Raw genomic sequence first — 20855 nt, 5'->3', positions numbered from 1 at the left:
TAAGGAGTTATCACGTGACAGGGCTCTGGGACCCTTTACACTGTATCCTGACTTTATGCATTGGTTTATGATGTACCCAGCTGAGTTGGAAATGCCATGCACAGAATGGCAGCTCTAATTTCATGGTCACATGTCATCTCACAGTTAAATACTCTGCTTCCATTAGGGATGGAAGATGGGGCAGGAACTGTTTTGAACACTTACTAATTCTATGCTTGAACCTGTTTCAGAATACCATAGAATATGTATAACACATGTACATTTGACATCACTGGGATGAGGGGGTCATAGAGGACACATTGAAGGGGAACTCATTCTGAATCCTAGACCAGGATTTCTCCTGTGTTCTAGGCCCCACTCAAGTGAAGTCTTAGTTATTTAGGAGTTGCAGTACTATTCAGAAGGACTTGAACTATTCCAAGTATTTCACAAATCTGAGGTGACCTAAAAAATAGACATGAGAATTTCCTGGCACATCTCAGATCATTATCCTCCTAAATTGAGGCAACCCTCTGACTATCAAATGTTGGCATATCATGACTTGTTGGTATGCATTTGTCCTAAGGCCTTTGGTCACTTCTTTCTTAATAAGATGAACACTTTTTCCACTGCAGACAAGGGTGGTGGTCTTCAGAATCTCAAGGGTACATAAATTGGGTTATTATAGCAGAGCCAGAGAAACTTAAAGAACTTGAAGGTAAGATGGTGAATATATTGCCTATTTTGGTGGGAATGGTTTGGAATATCTCTGGTCAGGCAAATTCACTCTTCAACTTCTAGTACCCTCAAATTACCCAAGGGTTAGTAGCAAAAATGTTGCCTATGGCACAGCAGCTGTGCTTGCCCAGTTGAATTTTGGCATATTAAACTACCATAAACTCATTGCAATGTTTTAGATGTCATCCCAGTGAATCATGATAGGGGACCCGACCCTTAACATTTTTTCAACTTAAAATGTAGTTTTTGACTATTGGCAATGAAATGAAGTGAAATTCTAGGGGATTCCACTTTTATTTCCTACCATGATGGCTTTTTACCTCTGGTTCAGGGAAAGAGTATGAGGGTTCTGAGTTTGTCCCTCTTGATCACAAAGTATGTACATGATCATTTCCCTGATCCCCAAGGAGGTCTACAGACACATTGGAATCACCGTGAGATGTCCTTGGTTGCATTTTTGTCACCTAGATTTAACACCTTTCCTAATTCTACCAAGAGGACTGATCTGGTTTGATGCTCCCTTTATCTGCCCAGTAGACTATCATGGGTCTGTTTCCACCTTCAACACTTGTATAGTCATCTAGGCACATGGGTATAGGTTCCTATTGGAAGTGTGGGGAATATTATGTATTTGTGGTGACATTACATGTCCTTTTATTAGATCCATTTATCTGTTTAAACTGACTACAGAAACTGGGTGAAGTATTACATCTGGCAGGGCTTAACCAGAGAAGCAAAACCTCATAAGATGGACATATATCAATGGGATGGGATGATCTGTGCAGTTGAGGCTGGTGAAGCAAGTCTAAAATTAATGCATGGTGCTACCAATCAACAAGGTTATAACAAGCAGTTAGGAGTTCAGTCATGGATCCTAACAACTGTCAACAGGAAAGGGGGATAATATTACTGAAAGTTCAACTGACTAAACCAGGGAGATTAGGCTCTTACAGGTTTGTCTAGGATAATCTAAAGTCAAATGAGTAAGGGTTTTAATCACATCTTAATATCATGGCACCTGGTTTTAGTATTTGGTCAAATGTCCAGGACTGAAGCTTAGCCAGGCTGACACCAAATTGAATTGTCAAATTATGCAATTTGTAATTGCTGATGTTCACCCATTATTGATCTTGATTATACAGATTAAACAGTATCTTTGTCTCACACCCAAGCACATCATGGTCAAGGTACTATTAGGTTGCTGCAAGTCAAGAACAATCTGACTTTTTATGGATGCCATGCCTACCATGCCTTAGCAGTTGTGCAGTCCCCTGATTCCTGTTCTAAATTATCATCCCCATAGACACGAGGGAGTTTGGTTATATGACAACACTTCCTAAAAGCTTTGGTTTATGTAGGATGGCCATCATTGGGCACCTTGGGGATGTTAAGGACTCTTACTAGTATATTTGCCCTATTGTCGAAGGAGAGGTGTTCCAAAGAACATGGGCAAGTGATAGGATCTCCGTTTTCAACTGTTACTGTAGTGACTTTTGAATCTTTTTGACATCCTTCATGACTCTGAAAGAATTTCCCTCATTTCCTGCAGTTCAGTTGTATGCAAATATCAGTGAAATCACAAGGTATTGGGAGTAGTTCAGGAACATGTGATAAGATGCTAAATGCTAAGCCATAGTAAAGAACTTCTAAATTCTCTTGTACATCCTTATCTGTCATTCTCACAGATTTTCTGGTTCCTACTTACACATTAACCAAATCATAAAGGTGTTCTAGAAAATGCTTTCTTCCATTGCAGAGATCTTACCATCTGTGTGGCCTGGCCCTGTAAACCAGAACTTGTGACTCTTAATCCTAGATATTCAAGTAGTACAAAGTAATGATACCTGATAGCTGCTTGATTGGCCATAGCTGTCGCTTGGAAATTCCTAAAAACACAAATTTGAGACGATTGTAAGATTTTTTTTTTTTTTTAATTTGGGTAGCTAATTCCACCCATTCCATAGCAAGCAGGTACAACTTCTGGATTCATGGAGTTCACTGGAATCTGTTGGGGTTCACAAATACTTCAAAGGAATTAATGGAAACATGAGAGGTTGCCACATTTGAGCTTTCTTAGATTCAGTCAGCTAAACTGCCACATGCCCTGACTTCCAGAAACAAACTGAACTATTGGTTTCAGAAAGAAACTGGATTGTCCACTCCAGTGAAAATCAAAAGGCAGCTTAGTTATGAACCCAAGATCAATGAGTAGATGTCAGAACAAACCAGAACGATGACCTGTAGAACATAAACTCAAATCGAATTGAATCCCTATTGGCTCTGGAGCGTTGGAAGACTGACAGGCTGACCTGGAAGGAGGGCACTTAAAAATGGCCCAGTGACACTTGTGAATTTGGCCTTTGCTTACTAGAAAGTAAACATAGCTGACCATTTATACTTGTTTGGATTTTCTTATGTTGTAAGTTATTGATTTTTAAAATAAGCCAGAAACTATCCATTTATGTAAACTACACTTCATTGTGAAAGAAGCATCACTATTTGATGGGTAAAGGATTGAATAGTGGTTGAAAATACTAGTTGGCAATTATCTGGGCCCTTGTTGGCTTTTAAAAAATTTTTTTTCTAATTGGTTATGTGACAGTAGAATACATTTTGACACATTGTGCACAAATGGAACATAACTCCTTGTGCCTCTGGCTGTATGTGGTGCTGAGTTGCACAGTAGTGTAATCATACACGTACATAGGGCAGTAATGTCTGCTTCATTCTACTGTCTTTTTTTTTTTTCCATCCCCAACACCCCACCCCTGTCCTCACTCCATTCTGCATAATCCAAAGTTTCTTCATTCTTTCTTATCCACCCTCCACTATGGATCAGTATCTGCTTATCGCAGAAAACATTCAGCCTTTTGATTTTTTGGGATTGACTTATTTCACTTAGCTTGTTCTCCAGCTCCATCCATTTACCTGCAAATGCAATAATTTCATTCTTTAAGGCTGAGTAATATTCCATGTGTATATATACCACATCTTTATCCATTCAACTGTTGAAGGGCATCTAGATTGGTTCCATAGTTCAGCTATTGTGTATTGAAGGTGAATTGCTCTGTTGTACAAACAACATCGCTATAAACAGTGTGGTGGTGTCACTGTAGTATGCTGACTTTAACTCCTTTTGGGTATAGACTGAGAAGTGGGATAGCTCGGTAAAATGATGGTTCCATTCCAAGTTTTCTGAGGAATCTCTGTACTGCTTTCCATAATGGTTGCATCAATCTGTAGTCCCACCAGCAATGTATGAGTGTTCCCCCCCCCCCCACATAATTGCCAATGTTTATTGCTTGTAGTCTTTAATTGCCATTCTGATTGGAGTGAGATGGAATCAGAGTTTTGATTTGCATTTCTCATTGCAGGAGATGAACTTTTGAAGTCTGTTCATTTCCTTAGTCCATTTATCGATTGGGTTATCTGTATTTTTTAAAAATATATCCTAGAGATTAGAGCTTTGAGTTTGTGGTAAAGATTTCCTCCCATTCTGTAGACTCTTTCCATGTTTCCTTTGCTGAGAAGCTTTTTAGTTTGAATCCACCCCATTTATTGATTCTTGATTTTTTTTACTTGGGCCTTAGTCTTGTTGAGGATGTCAGGTACTAGCCAACATTGATTTGGGCCTACTTTTTCTTCCACTAGGTACAGGGTCTCTGTTCTAGTGACCAAGTCCTTAATGCACTGAGTTTTGTGCAGAGTGACAGTTAAGGGTTTAACTTCATTTTGCTACATATGGATTTCCAGTTTTGCCAGTGCCATTTGTTGAAGAGGCTCTTTTCTCCAATGTATATTTTGGCACATTTGTCTAGTATGAGATAACCATTTCTACATGGGTTTGTGTGCTCTATTTTTTTACCACTGTAGACCATTGGTCTACCTGTCTATTTTGGTGCCAATACCATGCTGTTCTTGTTACTATTGCTCTGTAGTATAGTTTGTTCTGGTGTTGTGATGCCTCCTATTTCAGTCTTTTGGATAAAGATTTCCTTGGCTATTCGGGGTCTTATTTTTCCAAATGAATTTCATGACTTCTTTTTTCTAGTTCTGTGAAGAATGTTATCTGGATTTTAATAGGAATTGCATTGAATCTGTATGACACTTTGTAGTAAGGCCATTTTGACAATATTCTGCCTATCCAAGAACAAGGGAGATCTTCTAAGGTTTTCCTTAATTTCTTCAGTGTTTTGTACTTCTCATTGTAGAGGTCTTTCAACTAGTTAGATTGACTCCCAAGTTTTTTTTTTATGCTATTGTGAATGGGGTAGTTTTCCTAATTTCTTTCAGAGGTTTCATCACTTATATAGAGAAATGCATTTGACTTATGGATTTTTTTTTTTATATTCTACTTTGCTGAATTTATTTGAGCTCTAGAAGTTTCTTTGTGGAATTTTTTGGATGCTCTAAATACAGAATCATGTCAGCAAACAGTGAGTTTGAATTCTTATTTGTATCCCTTTAACTTTTTGTCTTTGATTTCTCTCTGGGTAGAGTTTCAAGGATGATGCTTAATAGAAGAGTGTATCCCTGTTCAAGTCTTCAGAGGGTCTGCTTTTCAATTTTACATTTGTTAGCCTTGGTTAGCATAGATAGCTTTTACAATTTTGAAATGCTCCTGCTATCCCTAGTTCTTATGTTTTGAACATGAGAGTTGCTGTATCTTGTCAAATGCTTTGTCTATAATCGTGATTCTTCTAAGTCAATTGATGTGATGAACTACACTTGATTTCTGTATGTTGAACCAAATTTCTTTCCCAGGGATGAACCCCACTTGATCATGGTGCACAATCTTATAAATGATTTTTGTATGACTTGCCAGAATTTTGAACTTTTGTATCTATGTTCATTGGGGATCTTGGTCTGAAGTTTTCTTGATGTCTATGTCTGGTTTTGGTAACAACGTATTACTAGCCTCTGAGTTTGGAAGGATTCCCTCTTCAATTCTCAAATTATTCCATGAAATAGGTATTTTTTGAAGTTCTTACAGAAATTGGCTGAGAATCCCTCTGGGGATTTACTTGGTAGGCTTTTGATGGCATCTTTATTTCGTTGCTTGAAATTGTTTTAAATTGTGTTGTCCTCCTGCTTCAGTTTGGGTAGATCACATCTCTAGAAACTTGATGTCTTAGATTTTCAAAATTTCTAATCTTTTTTTCAGTAGTGCCTTGTTATTCGTCAGAAAGTTTTCCTTCTCAGTGTGGCTAAGGGTTTCAATTTTTTTCTCAAAGAACCAACTTTTTTCAATTGTTTCTAATTTCATTTTATTTCAGCTTTTAATTCCTGTCTTCTGCTTTTGGTGTTTTCTTTTTCTAGGGCTGTGAGATGTAATGTTCAGTCATTTTTGAATTTTTATTTTAATCAATGAGCTCAATATGACCTTTCCTCTTAGCACTGCATTCATAGTGTCAGAGACTTTAATATGTTGTATTGATGTTCTTATTTACATCTAAGTATTCTGATTTCTTCTATCCATTTGTCATTTAATAGCATGCTGTCTAGTCTCAAGGTGTTAGAGTAGCTTCTTCATTTCTAGTTTCATTCCATTAAGATCTGATAGAATGCAGGGTAGTATCTCTTTTTGTATTTGCTGAGAGTAGTTTTGTGGCATATCATATGGTCTGTTTTGGAGAAGGATCCATGTGCTGCTGAGAAGAAAGTGTATTTGCTTGGATGAAATACTGTCCATTTAAGTCTAAATCATTGATTGTACTTAATTCTAGTATCTTTTGTAAGATCTATCCAGTGGTGAGAGGCATTGTATTGTGATCTGATTCTTGAAATTGAAGCTTTTGTATGTAGATGCTCTATTGTTTAGGGCATACATTTGATATATCTTCTTGGTGTATACCTTAAGTAGTATGAAATGTCCTTTGTCCCTTCTAACTTTGGTTTGAAGTTCACTTTGTCTAAGGATGGAAATCCCTGCTTTATGTCTATGTGAATGGTACGTTTTTTTCCCCAACCTTTTACCTTTTAGTCTGTAGATGTCTTTTCCTAGAAGGTGAGTCTCTTGAAGACAGCATATTGTTGGGTCTTAAAAAAAATCCCATCTACCAGTCTGTCTTGAGTTTAGGTCACTGACATTCAGGGTTATTGAAATACAATTTGTATTCCTGGTCACTTTGGTTTATTTTTGGTTTTTAACTTAGTTTCTTCTTCGACCTTTTAGTGTAGTTTCTCCCTTTGCTTTTTATTTTAAAAACTTCCTCATGGAATATTTTGCTGAGAATGTTCTGTGGTGCAGGCTTTTTAGTTGTGAATTCTTTAACTTTTATCATGGAAGCTTTTTATTTCGTCTTCAAAACTGAAGCTTAATTTTGCTGGATATAAAATTCTCGGTTGCCAGCCGAGAGCTTGATATATTCCAGGACCTCCTGGTGTTGAAGGTCTGGGTTAAATTGACTGAATTCCCAAAATTTTTTTCCCCTATATGTAATCATATTTTTTCCCCTGCAACCTTTAAAATTCTGTCCTTATTCTGTATCTTAATCTTATTATAATGTGACTTGGCATGGATCTGCTGTAACTTTGTACATTTGGGGTCCTGTAAGCCTCTTGTAGTTTTTTTTCTCATTCTTTAGATTGTTTTCTGATGTCATTGAAAGATTGCATTCCTTTGGTTTGTATCTGTACACCTTTGTCTATTCCAATAAATCTTAAATTTGGTCTTCATGTATCCACTTAGAAGTTCTGTTCATGGTTTCTTACCATCTTCTGTGGACAACTTTATTTTCAAGAGTATATATTGTTTTAGTCTGAGATTCTGCCTTCCAATTGGTCTATTCTGTTGGTGATCCTCTCCATTGAATTTTTTAACTTGGTTTATTTTACTTCAAGGATTTCTGCTTCATTCCTTTTTATAATCTCTGCCTCTTTATTGAAATCTTTCACTTCCTGTATTCTCTCCAGTATCATACTTGTTTCAAAGATCAATTTAAACAAATTCTTTAAACTTCTCTTTGTCTATGAATTCTGTTAGACCATCTTGATTTGTTGCAGGTGCTTTGTTCCCTTGTACATGTTTGTATCTTCCCTTCTAGTGGCATGGATCTGAGGCAACACAGTAGTCTGTGTCCCTGAAGGTGTCCAATACCTCACCTTTAAGGGGGAGGCCAATATTAACAGCACTCAATGCGAAGAATATACCACCTGAAAACAAATGCCTCCTATTAAGGCACTTATAGTTTTGTCACAATAGAAATATGTTCAATTGTCTACAACATAAACAGTAAGTTTGCTAGGTGTTTACTGTTTCAAATGATGGACAATGAGGGAACAGAAGTAGTAAGATGTGTTTGAGGGAGGAGAGAAGATAAAGGTAAAAATTTAAGAGCAAGGGAGGAATTAAGAGGTTGGCTATTAGTATGAGAAGAATCCAGGGAAACAGAGACAGAAAAAATACATAGATTCAAAAAATTAAAAGTAAAAATAAAAATATACAACAAAACTAACATTCAGACATCACATTCCTCAATAAATTGATGGATGAAAATATTTGGATTCAAATATGGTAGAGGTGTGAGAAGGTGGAAGAAAATCTCAATGGAAAAGTGAATGACTTTTTCTGCTGGCTTTCAAAAAATTCCTTAGCTTCCCTTCCCTATTGATAGGTGGTTGTCTGAAGTTTGGTAACTCCAGTCTGGCTGGTGCTTGACTGGTTGGATGGGTGAGCAAATAGCAAGATGCCCTCATACCCTCTTAGTCTTCCCACCCATTATAGTTGGCCCCTTTCATCCCTGAGTACTTCAGGACTCACTGAGCTGGAGAGACTGATTTTTCTAGTTTCCTCAACCTGTGTTCCATCCAGGGAGTTATCCCTATTCTCCCACTTTCCACAGGCTTGCCAGACCCAGACTGGCCCACATAAAACCAGCTGCAATACGTCGGACCTGGGTTTGTTTCCCCAGGTGGTGCCTTCCTGCAGTCCCAAGACCGCAATGCCCTTTCAACCTGAGACCACCAGGGATGCACTCACATAAAGGAGTGACCCTGCAAAGAAACTAGATGGCAGTCACTACCATTCCCAGCAGAAATACCTCAGGTGCAACCAGACCTGTAGGTACCCCAGTATATCTCCAATCCCTGGCCTATCTCTCCAGACTGAGGTGGCTATGCCCCAAGGTGGCAGCAGTGGCAGCAGCAAACCTTTCAGGCCCTGGCTGTTATCCCAAAATGGAAGTACCACAAGTAAATAAACCTGCTGGTACTATGGCTATGGATTTCCAGGTAATAGCCAGCAGCAGGTGATCCAATGGCTGTCTGCAGGGAACAGCAGGTGATTGGCAGAAGTTGATGGACAATGGGCAGGTGAAAGGTGGGTGATGGGCAGGCAAATGGGCAGGTGGTCAGTGAGCAATCTGTGCTCAAAAGGTGGGTGATATGCTGGCATAGGGTGGGCAATTGTGGTGGCCAGTGGGGGGTAAACTGCAGGGAATTGGTGGGCAATGATGACTGCCTTGCAAAAGGACAATATTTCCTCTGCTTGAATTCCAAGTCATGGAGTGACAAGGAATGTAGCGTCCCTCTAGTCCATCTTGGACTCCTCCTGCAAGGTTTATTACTGATTCTGACAATGTTACTTATCTCCCCAGGTTTTCTATAGCCTCTTGATGTATAGCAGGTTATACTTATCTGGAAACGTATCCATTTTTTGGTCTAGGTTTTCCAACTTACTGGCATGTATTTTTGAAGTTAATGACCTGTAGATTTGTCTTATCCTTTTTCATGTCTACTACTAATTTTGGGTCTGATTTGATAAGTTTGGTTAAGTTCTTAGTATTTTCAAAGAATCAGCTCTTCACTGATCCTGACTTTCAGTTTTGGAATAGGTTTGTTTAAGAGCCTTGATGCATCATTAAGGTTGATATTTCTGACTTACATAAGCACTAATAACTAGTTTTCTCATAGCATCGCAGAGGTTCTGTATAAATGCATTCTGCTGTCATGTATAGTCATGTATAATTGTATAATTACTATTCTCATTTCAAGAATTTTAAATTTCACCCCTGATTTCTATTACTTTTGCAAAAGTATATTCAGTCTCCATGTGTTTAAGGTTTTTGTAATGTAATTTCATTCCAATATTAAGATGCAAGGAATTATCTTGTATTGCTAAGTGCTGCTTTGTAACTTAAAACATTGTATTTTGGAGAAGGGTTCATGATCACTTGAAGAAAATGTACTCAGCTGCTGGATAAAATTCTATATCTATTAAATTTATGATAACTTTTTAGGTCCAAATATTTACTGAGGTTTGTTTAGATGACTTAAGTCTTTAGTATCAAGTTTACGTAACTACATACACCAATGTTTGGGCTTACATGTTTATTGCTAATTGTTTAGCTTAATTTTACTAGTATACTTTGTTCCTAAGTTTTGGCTTGCAGTACGCTTTGGATGTGAGGGTAGCTATTCCTGCTTGTTTCCAGGCTCCTAGTATACCGATTTCCACTCTCAAAGCCTGTGAATGCCTTTGCCTGAAAATTTGAGTGTCTTGTGACCAACATATGGTTCTTATTTTAAAATGCATTCTGCCTGCCTATGTTTGAATGTTGGGACTATTTAAATTGTTTATGTATCAAAATATAAATGCATTCTACTGTCATGTATAACTTAATAGAATTTTAATAGAATAAAAACAGGAAAATAAAGTTAGAGATTATTTCTGACATTTTTTATTTTAATGTTTAATTTTTCTCATTTGCTTAGCTATTTCTCAAAACTTGTCCTGGGTTGTTTGTGGTTCAGGTTTTTTTTTTTTTTGTGTATGTGTGTGCACATGTTTAGTGCCAGCCTGGAAGTCATAAATTCTTGTACTTCTGGAAGGTTTTTATTTTCTCTAGTTCTGAAGGATAATTCTGCATGTAGTAATCTTTTTTTTTTTTTATATTCTTTTTTTTTTTTATTGTATGCATGTAGTAATCTTGACAGTTATCTTGGGTTTTAGTTTGTACTGAGGAATTGGAAATAATTCTGATACGCTTGCCTCTAAATGTGATCCAAATTTTGTCTCAGGCTTTTAAAGTACTACCCTAGTTGTATATGCTAGGAATTTTAATTGTGTCAAGGAGAGGTTCTTTTGATCTTGTCTATTTGAGATTCTGAATGCTTCCTGTATATGAATGTTCATTTCATTTTCAAGGTTTGAAAATTTTGTTTTCCTTTAAGGTTATCCATGCCATTGGCATGCTTCTCACAACCCTTTTAGAGTCCAATAATTCTGAAGTTCATTCTCAATGTCTTAGTTCTCACACTGGTCATGGTCACTTATTTAATACTATCTGAAGGTTTAAGATTGGCTACTTGTCTTCTAGCTCAGGTGACTTCAGAATGGTCTGTTCTATTAGAATTCAACATTTTGGTTGTCATTTCCAAGATTTGTTTGCTTTTTCAATATTTGTCTCCTTATTGAATTTCTCACCTTACACCAACTTCCTTAATTCAGTTTTTGTACTTATTTGCAAAACTTAGAATTTATTACTACTTATAAATTTTGTATTTGATACTGCCTCCACTCTAGTAACTTTAGTCAGTCGCTGGTGAAGTCTGACTTTCAGGAGGTGGTGTTACCTTAATTTTTCAATTTTGTATTCCTGTTTTGGGTGTTATCTGTTGACATCTCTTCTGTGTATGGGCTTTTTTAAGGCACAATCTTTTTTAAAGTGTCAAAGTGAGATAGGACTGAGACACTTCAGGTGTGGTATTCACAGTCCTATGTTAAATCGGGTCTTGCTATAAGGGGTAGATATGGGACAGAATGATACCCCCCCAGCTGTTCCTACATGGGGCTTGATTAATTTGGGGGGGGGTTGTCTCTATTTCTATTAAAGCTTAGCTGAAATTTAAATTGTGGTTAATTTGTGGAGCAAGGTGAGCTGTCTCTGGGTTTGGTTCTGCAGCAGAGGCTCTCTGCTATGAACTCAATGTTTCTGTAGATTGCCAACACCTCACAGAAAAGGGGAAAATAATGACAACAACCAAATAAAACACAGCATTAAAATACCTAGTGCCTACTATGACATCTACAACACTAATTACCACAAAAACAGGAATGGTAGGGTCAGCAATTGGCAACAGCAAAAACAAATGAACTAGATCTGGCATTAAAGTAGACACCAGTTGTCTACTACAGCACCTACAGCAGTAATTGCAACAACATGAATGGTGAGGAGCAGGAGTTACATAAACCAAATTTTTCTAAAAGATAGTAAAATTACATTCTTTTAATCTGTAATAGGGGGTAGTTTAACATGTTTAATGTTATCAGAATGCAGAAAAGATAGTGATTATAAAGGAGGAATAAAAATTTGCTGTTAGTAGGAAAACAAGAGAAGCAAATAACAAGACATGAAAATGGATCCTAATACTCAAGAGATGAGGAACATGACAGTCTGAAGATAAATGTGTGTACACTCATGAACCAATTGGCACAGCATGAACAGATTTTTAATGAAAAGGTGAAAGAAATGTAGTCAACAGTTGAGGATGGGGGGGTTATTACCTATGCCTAACTGTCCTCTTCATTTCTTGGACTGTGTAGCAAGATGTTAATGGCTGGGGTTTACTTTGTGGTGTTCACCGAGCTGCCTGTTGGAGTTTAAACCTGAAGGTGGTTGAAGAGCTCAGCTTTTTTTCACCAGTACAATGTGGGATAGAATTGGAAGTACTGCTTGGAGTTTGGTCCAGATGACATTGCACTCCCAGGGTAGGACTGCTGCAGAGCTGAGGAATGTTTTGGCAGCTGGGGACTAGCTCTAATCAGACCACAGGGACTTTGCTGGGTGGTATCTACTTGGGAGAGACTAGATCAACCCAACCCTAGAGCCAGGGAAAAGCTGATCTGTGCTGGGAGTCTGGATCTTGGGAGCCTCCTGGGAATTCTATATGTAGGACAGAGTCAACCCTCCACAGATCTTGTTGCACCCTCTTCTGTCCATGAATATGGCCTTCCCAGGCTTAGTTCTGGAGCATAGTCTTGCTTCCTGTTCAATTTCTGGTAACTCACTGGACCAGATGAGGGTCAAGACTCAGAAAACAAGTTGTACTCATTTCCATATTTGACTTGAATCTCCCTGCTGCAATCCTTGTGCCTTTTCATTCATATTCTAAGTGCATGTGGAAGGTGTTTGCTATGATCTCCTGGGCTCCTGAACAGCAGGCTGTAGCATGGCCTCTTTAAGATGGCTCCTGCTTCAGCTTTTTGCTTGTCAGTTGGAAAACACAGCTCACTTCTCAAGTTTTCTGTGCAGCCTCTGGATCAGTTAAGTTAGGCTTTTTCTGTGCCAAATTCGTCCCTTGTTTTTCTCCACTCCGTAGGGAAGCTGCATACCACAGCCACTGCTATTGTTGCAACCTGCTTGGCTCCAATGTACTGTCTGTCTTGTTAGTTCACTGCACTTGAGTCTGAGACCCAGAAATTAGTTTTCGTGAATTCCCTTTTTCACCCACCTTGCTGAGAAGCAGTATTCCTATTGCTTGAATCCAAAGCCACAGAGCAACTGGACATACAGCCTTCCTTTAATTTATCTTGCATCCTGCAGATTTCAGAGCTGATCTGTTCACCTTATATTTTATGTCCCAAAGAAAATAAGGAATTGTTGGTCAGCTTTGTCACTGGCTAAAATAACTGACGACTTATAGGAAGAAAGGTTTATTTTGGTTTGTTTTGGAGGTTTCAATCCATGATCAACTGAGTCCATTGCTCTGGACCTAAATCGTGGCAGAAAGTTGTGGTGGAAGAAAACTGCTCAGCTCATGGCAGATTGAAAGTAGAGATGGGAAGGGGAAAGGGACAGGTAGTTTCCAAGGTCATATCCCTAGTGACTTACTTCCTCCAGCCGTGTCCCACCTGCCTACAGTAATACCTTGTATTCCATTCAAATTATCAGTCAAGTGGCTTAATCCACTGATCGGGTTATAGCCCTCATGATCTAATTTCACTTCATTTCTCTATTTTCTAATGCATGAGTTTTTAACATTCCAGAACCAAACCATAACAGGAATATATTCAGATACTCGGATACCTGAATTAGTTGTATGGCTTCAATATTAAAAGATTTCCAGTTATTAAAAAGTCTTACTCTGGGTGTAAGAGGAACTCAGAAGTCTTCTATGATTTATTCAGAATTGTTTTAGGAGATTATACCAAGGTCTTTACCTGAAAAAGGTTCTTGCCATTATGCACTGTCTTCATAGCCTAACATTCCCATCATTGTGCAGTGAGATCTTGACTTTTGGAGCCTGAATTGCCTGTGGAGACTTAGCTCTCTATCCCTAGAATAACATTCAGCTTGCTGAAATAAGAATTTATTTGGGGCATTTGAGGCAATGACAGAAGTATTAGAAGACCCTATAACCTCAAAACTGAACATCCTCTTATGAGGAAATCAAATGATGGATTGGGTAGATTTTGGATGCCTTTTGGGTTTTAGATCAATCTGACAGCCATAGTGTTTGCAAGTTATTTCCCCAAAGCTTCCAGATGCTGAGGCACTGGGTCAAAATAGTCTGACACAAGATTGACATGAAAAGTCAAAACCAATACTGAGGTTCAGATTGGAAGTGCATAGGTTTTATGCTGGTAGAAGAAAATACAAGAATGCCAGCTAGCTTAACCCCAGGGACCACTCCATGCTGGCAGAGGCATGTACAAAGGCTCATAACAAAGAGAACCACATCAATACTATGGAGAGAAGAGTGTCTTCTTGTAGAGGAAGGTTCTGTGTATCTATTAACATTGAACTAGGGAATGAAACATCCAAGATTTTCATAGTTCGAGCTAATTGAATCCCTAAAGTTTCTGGGAGTTCTGTTTATATATCTCACTAAATGTTATCAGGCCTGATACAGTTCAGACATTTCTTAAAGTTGCTACATAACATACTTTGCTACAGCTTAATGCTTTTGGTCTTACTTTGTTACTCATCTTTTTTTAAACGTCTCTTTATTTGTACTTAGGATTAGCCTAAACAAACCCTATTTCCATTTCTCTGACAATAATAGGAACATTTTAAAATTATTTTATCTTAATTTTCTTACTGCATTTTGATTGTGCACAAATGGGGTACATAACTTTCTATGGTTGTGCACAATGTATATTCATACTGTTCATGTAATCATACATGTACATGTACTTCACCATTTTTCGTACCCACCTCCCTCACTTCCTTCAAAATCTAAAGTTTTCCCATTTTTCTCCCACTACCCACACTCCCACCCCCATTATATATCATTCTCCACTTATCAGGGAAAACATTTGGCCTTTGGTTTTCTGGAATTGACTTATTTCATTTCACATTCTCCAATTTCATCCATTTATTAGCAAATGCCATAATCTTTATGGCTGAACAATATTCCACTGTGTGTATACACCAGTTTCTTTATCCATTCATCTGTTGAAGGGCATCTAGGTTGGTTTCATAATCTACCTATTAGGAATTGAGCTGCTATAAACATTGTGGCTGTGTTACTGTAGTTTGATATTTTTTTTTTTTTTTTAAGTCCTTTTGAGGAGTGGGATAACAGGGTCAAAAGGTGGGCTCATTCCAAGTTTCTGAGGATCTTCCATATTGCTTTCCAGAGTGGTTGCACCAACTTGCAACTCCACTAGCAATGTAAAGGTGTGCATGTGGGGGAAAAAGGCAGACTAACATCTGTTCTTGATAGCCATTGTGATTAGAGTAAGATGAAATCTTAGTTTTAATTTGCTTTTTTCTAACTACTAGAGATGTTGAACACTTTTTCATATATTTATTGCCTATGTCTTTAAAGTGTCCAGTTCCTTGGCTCACTTTCTTTGTCTTTGTGGTATAAAGTTTTGTAAGTTCTTAAATTTCGGAGACAAGTGCTCTATCTGAAGTGCATGTGAAAAATTTTCTCCCACTCTGTAGGCTCTCTTCACGTTCTTGATTGTATTCTTTGCTGAGAAAGCTTTTTACTTTGAGCCCATCCCATTTATTGATTCTTGATTTTTATTTCTTGTGTGTTGGGAGTCTTGAAGTCTGATCCTAAGCCAACATGAAGATTCAGGCCTACTTTGTCTTCTATTAGGTGCAGGGTCTCTGGTCTAATTCCTATGTCCTTGATCCATTTTGAGTTGAGTTTCATGCAGGGTGGGAGATAGAGGTTTAATTTCATCTTGCTGCATATGGATTTCCAGTTTTGCCAGTACCATTTGTTGAACAGGTTATATTTTCTCCATTGTATGTTTTTGCCTCCTTCGGCTATTATGGGGTGACTGTAGTTATGTGGTTTTTGTCTGTCTTCTACTCTGTTCCATTGGTCTGCCTGTCTATTTTGGTGCCAATACCATGCTGTTTTTGTTACTATTGCTCTGTAGTATACTTAATGTATGATATTGTGATACCTCCTTTACACTTTTTACATTCAGGATTGTTTTGGCTATTCGAGGTCTTTTTCTTCCAGATGAAGTTCATGACTGGTTTCTCTTTCTATGGGGAATGTCATTGGGATTTTAACTGGAATTGCATTGAATCTGTATAGTGCCTTTGGTAGAATGGCCATTTTCACAATGTTACTTCTGCCTATCCAAGAACATGGGAGAACTTTCCATCTTCTAAGGTTTTCTTCAATTTCTTTAATGTTCTGTAGTTCCTATTGTAGAGGTCTTTCACCTCTTTTGTTTAATCCCCAAGTTATTTTTCTTTTTTGAGGCTATTGTGAATGGAGTGGTTTTCCTAATTTCTTTTAGAGGATTCATCACTTAGGAATAGAAATGCATTAGATTTACATGCATTGATTTTTGATAATCGCCATTCTAATTGGGGTGAGATGGAATCTTAGTGTAGCTTTGATTTGCATTTCTTATTACTAAAGATGTTGAACATTTTGTCATATCTGATTGCTTGTACATCCTCTGTGAAGTGTCTGTTCACTTCCTTAGCCCATTTGTTGATTGGGTTATTTGTATTCTTGGTGTAGAGTTTTTTGAGTTCTTTATATATTCTGGAAATTAGTGCTCTAAAGTATGAGTGGCAAAGATTTTCTCCCACTCTGTAGGCTCTCTTTGCATTGCTGATAGTTTCCTTTGCTCAGAGAAAGCTATTTAGTTTGAATCTATCCCAGTTATTGATTCTTGCTTTTATTTCTTGTGCTATGGGAGTCCTGGTAAGGAAGTCTGATCCTAAGCCAACAAGGTGAAGATTTGGACCTACTTTTTCTTCTATAAGATGCAGGGTCTCTGGTCTGATTCCAAGGTCCATGATCCATTTTGAGTTGAATTTTGTGCAGGGTGAGAGATAGGGGTTTAGTTTCATTCTGTTGCATGTGGATTTCCAGTTTTCCCAGCACCATTTGTTGAAGAGGCCATCTTTTCTCCATTGCATATTTTTGGCACCTTTGTCTAGTATTAGAAAACTATTTATTTGGGTTTGTGTTTGTGTCCTCTATTCTGTACCATTGATCTACCTGTCTATTTTGGTGCCAATACCATGCTGTTTTTGTTACTATTGCTTTGTAGTGTAGTTGAAGTTCTGGTATTGCGATACCCCGTTGCATTCTTCCTGCTAAGGATTGCTTTAGCTCTTCTGGGTTTTTTATTCTTCCAGATGAATTTCATGATTGCTTGCTCTATTTCTGTGAGGTACGTCATTGAGATTTTAATTGGAATTGCATTGAATCTGTATAGCACTTTTGGTAGTATGGCCATTTTGACAATATTAATTCTGCCTATCCAAGAACATGGGAGATCTTTCCATCTTCTAAGGTCTTCCTTAATTTCTTCAATGTTTTGTAGTTTTCATTGTAGAGATCTTTTACCTCTTTGGTTAGATTGATACCCAAGTATTTTTTTTTTTGAGGCTATTGCAAATGGAGTTTTCCTCATTTCCCTTTCAGCTGTTTCGTCACTTGTGTATAAAAATGCTGTAGACTTATGCGTGTTGATTTTATAGCCTGCTATTTTGCTGAATTCATTGAGGTCTAGAAGTTTTCTGGAGGAGGCTTTGGATCCTCTAAATATAGAATCATGTCATCTGTGAATAGTGACAGCTTAAGTTCCTCTTTTCCTATTTGTATTCCTTTAATTTCCTTAGTCTGCCTAATTGCTCTGGCTCGAGTTTCGAGGACAATGTTGACTAGAAGTGGTGAAAGAGGACATCCCTGTCTTGTTCCCGTTTTTAAAGGGAATGGTTTCAGTTTTTCTCCATTAAGAATGATGTTGGCCATGGGCTTAGCATAAATAGCTTACAATGTTCAGGTATGTTCCTACTATCCCTATTTTTACTAGTGTCTTGAGCATGAAGGGGTGTTGTATTTTGTTGAACGCTTTTTCTGCATCAATTGAAATAACCATATGATTCTTATCCTTAAGTCTATTGACATGATGGATTACGTTTATTGATTTACGAATGTTGAACCATCCTTGCATTCCAGGAATGAACCCCACTTGATCGTGGTGCACAATTTTCTTAATGTTTTTGGATATGGTTTGCTAATATTTTAAGGATCCTTGCATGTATATTCATCAAGGATATTGGTCTAAAATTTTCCTTCCTTGATGTGTCTTTTCCTGGTTTGGGTATGAGGGCGATATTAGCTTCATAGAATGAGTTTGGTTAGGGTACCCTCCTTTTCTATTTCCTGGAATACTTTGAGATGTATTGGAATGAGTTCTTTGAAGGTCTTGTAGAACTCGGCTGAGAATCCGTCTGGTCCTGGGCTTTTCTTGGATGGTAGATTTTTAATGGCTTCTTCTATTTCATTGCTTGATACTGATCTGTTTAAATCGTGTATGTCCTCCTGGTTCAGTTTGGGAGGAGCATATGTCTCTAGAAATTTGTCAATGTCTTCGGTAGTTTCTATTTTGTTGGAATACAGATTTTCAAAGTAGCTTCTCATTATGTTCTGTATCTCAGTGGTGTCTGTCGTGATATTTCCTTTTGCATCCTGTATTTTAGTAATTTGAGTCTTCTCTCTCCTTAGTGTGGCTAAGGGTTTATCTGTTTTGTTTACTTTCTCAAAGAACCAACTTTTTATTATGTCAATTTTTTGAATAGTTTCTTTTGTTTCAATTTCATTGATTTCAGCTCCGATTTTAATTATTTCCTGTCTTCTACTACTTTTGCTTTTATTTTGTTCTTTCTCTAGGGCTTTGAGCTGTAATGTTAGGTCATTTAGTTGTTGACTTTTCTTTTCTGGAATGCGCTCCATGCAATGAATTTTCCTTAGTACCGCTTTCATAGTGTCCCAGAGATTTTGATATGTTGTATCATTCATCATTCTCATTGACCTCTAAGAATTTTTAAATCTCCTCCCTGATTTTTGTTATCCATGTTTCATTTAATAGCATATTTAGTCTCCCAGTGTTGGAGTAATTTCCTTTTTTTATTCTGTCATTGATTTCTACTCTCAGTCCACTATCTATTTTTTTGCATTTCCTAAGGGCTGCTATGTGGCATAACACATGGTCTATTTTCAAGAAGGTTCCATGTGCTGCTGAGAAGAAAGTTATCCGCTCATTGGATGGAATATTCTATGTCTATTAAGTCTAGGTTATTGTGTTATTGAGTTCTATGGTTTCTTTGGTTGGATTTTGTTTGGAAGATCTATCTAGTGGTGACAGCAGTGCGTTAAAGTCACCCAGAATTGTGTTGTGGTCTGTGATTCTTGAAATTGAGAAAGATTTGTTTGTATAGGGATGCACCATTGTTTGAGGCATAAATATTTACTATCATTATATCTTTCTGATTTATGGTTCCCTTAAGCAGTATGAAATGTCCTTTATCCCTTCTAACTTTGGCTTGAAGTCCACTTTATCTAAGGATGGAAACCCCCACTTTTTTACTGAGTCCATGTGCATGGTAGGTTTTTTCCCATCCTTTCACCTTTAGTCTGGATGTCTTTTTCTATGAGATGAATCTCTTGCAGGCAGCATATTGTTGGGTCTTTCTTTTTAATCCATTCTGCCAGTCTGTCTTTTGAGTTTAGGCCATTAACGTTCAGGGTTATTATTGAGATATGATTTGTATTCCCTGTCATTTGCCTTATTTTGTTTTTAAGTTGGCTTGGTTTCTCCTTTCAGTTTTCTCCTCTAACGTAGTTCCTCCCTTTGCTGACCTCCATTGTTGTTTTTCACTTCCTCCTCATGGAATATTGAACATTCTGTAGTGCAGGCTTTCTATTCATAAATTCTTTTAACTTGTTTATCATGGAAGGATTTTATTTCATCTTCAAATCTGAAGGTTAGTTTTGCTGGGTATAGGATTCTTGGTTGGCAACCATGTTCTTTCAGAGCTTGAAATATGTTGGTCCAGGCCCTTCTAGCTTTTAGAGTCTGGGTTGAGAAGTCGGCTGCTATCCATATTGGTCTCCCCCTATATGTAATCTGATGCTTTTCTCTCATGGCCTTCAAAATCCTATCTTTATCTTGAATGTTAGGCATTTTCATTATAATATGCCTTGGTGTGGATCTGTTGCAATTCTGTGCATTTGGTGTTCTGTAAGCCTCTTGTATTTGATTTTTCCATTTCATTCTTCAGGTTTGGGAAATTTTCTGATATTTCATTGAATAGGTTGTTCATTCCTTTAGTTTGTATCTCTGTGCCTTCCTCAATCCCAATAATTCTTAAATTTGGTCTTTTCATGATGTCCCATAGTTCTTGGTAAGAAATCATGAACAGAATCTCCATCTTCTCTGTTTGGGCAACTTTATATTCAAGATTAAATATTTTGTCTTCATTGTTTGAGGTTGTTTTCCAAGTGGTTTAGTCTGTTGGTGATGCTTTCCATTGAGTTTATTTGGTTTATTGTCTCCTTCATTTCAAGGATTTCCGTTTGGGTTTTTTTGAGAATCTCTATCTCTTTGTTGAAATGATCTTTTGCTTCCTGCAGGTGCTCTTTCAGCTTACTGGTATTATCATTCATTGCCTGCATTTGCTCTCTTATCTCATCCTTTGCTTTCGAATCATCTTAATCATGTTTAATCTGAAGTCCTTTTCTGACATTTCTTCTAACATACTGTCATTGGATTCTATTAATATAGAATCTAGATTTGTTTGGATCATTTTCTTCCCTTGTTTTTTCATGTTCATGTATCTTCCCCTCTAGCAGTGCAGATCTGGGGTATTGCAGATTTCCCCCTATAGGCTTATAGTGGCCCTATACGTTTTCAAAAC

This window comes from Sciurus vulgaris (genome assembly GCF_902686455.1).
Source record: "Sciurus vulgaris genome assembly, chromosome: 7".
Classification (NCBI taxonomy): Eukaryota; Metazoa; Chordata; class Mammalia; order Rodentia; family Sciuridae; genus Sciurus; species Sciurus vulgaris.
Note: the sequence above shows the minus strand (reverse complement) of the source record.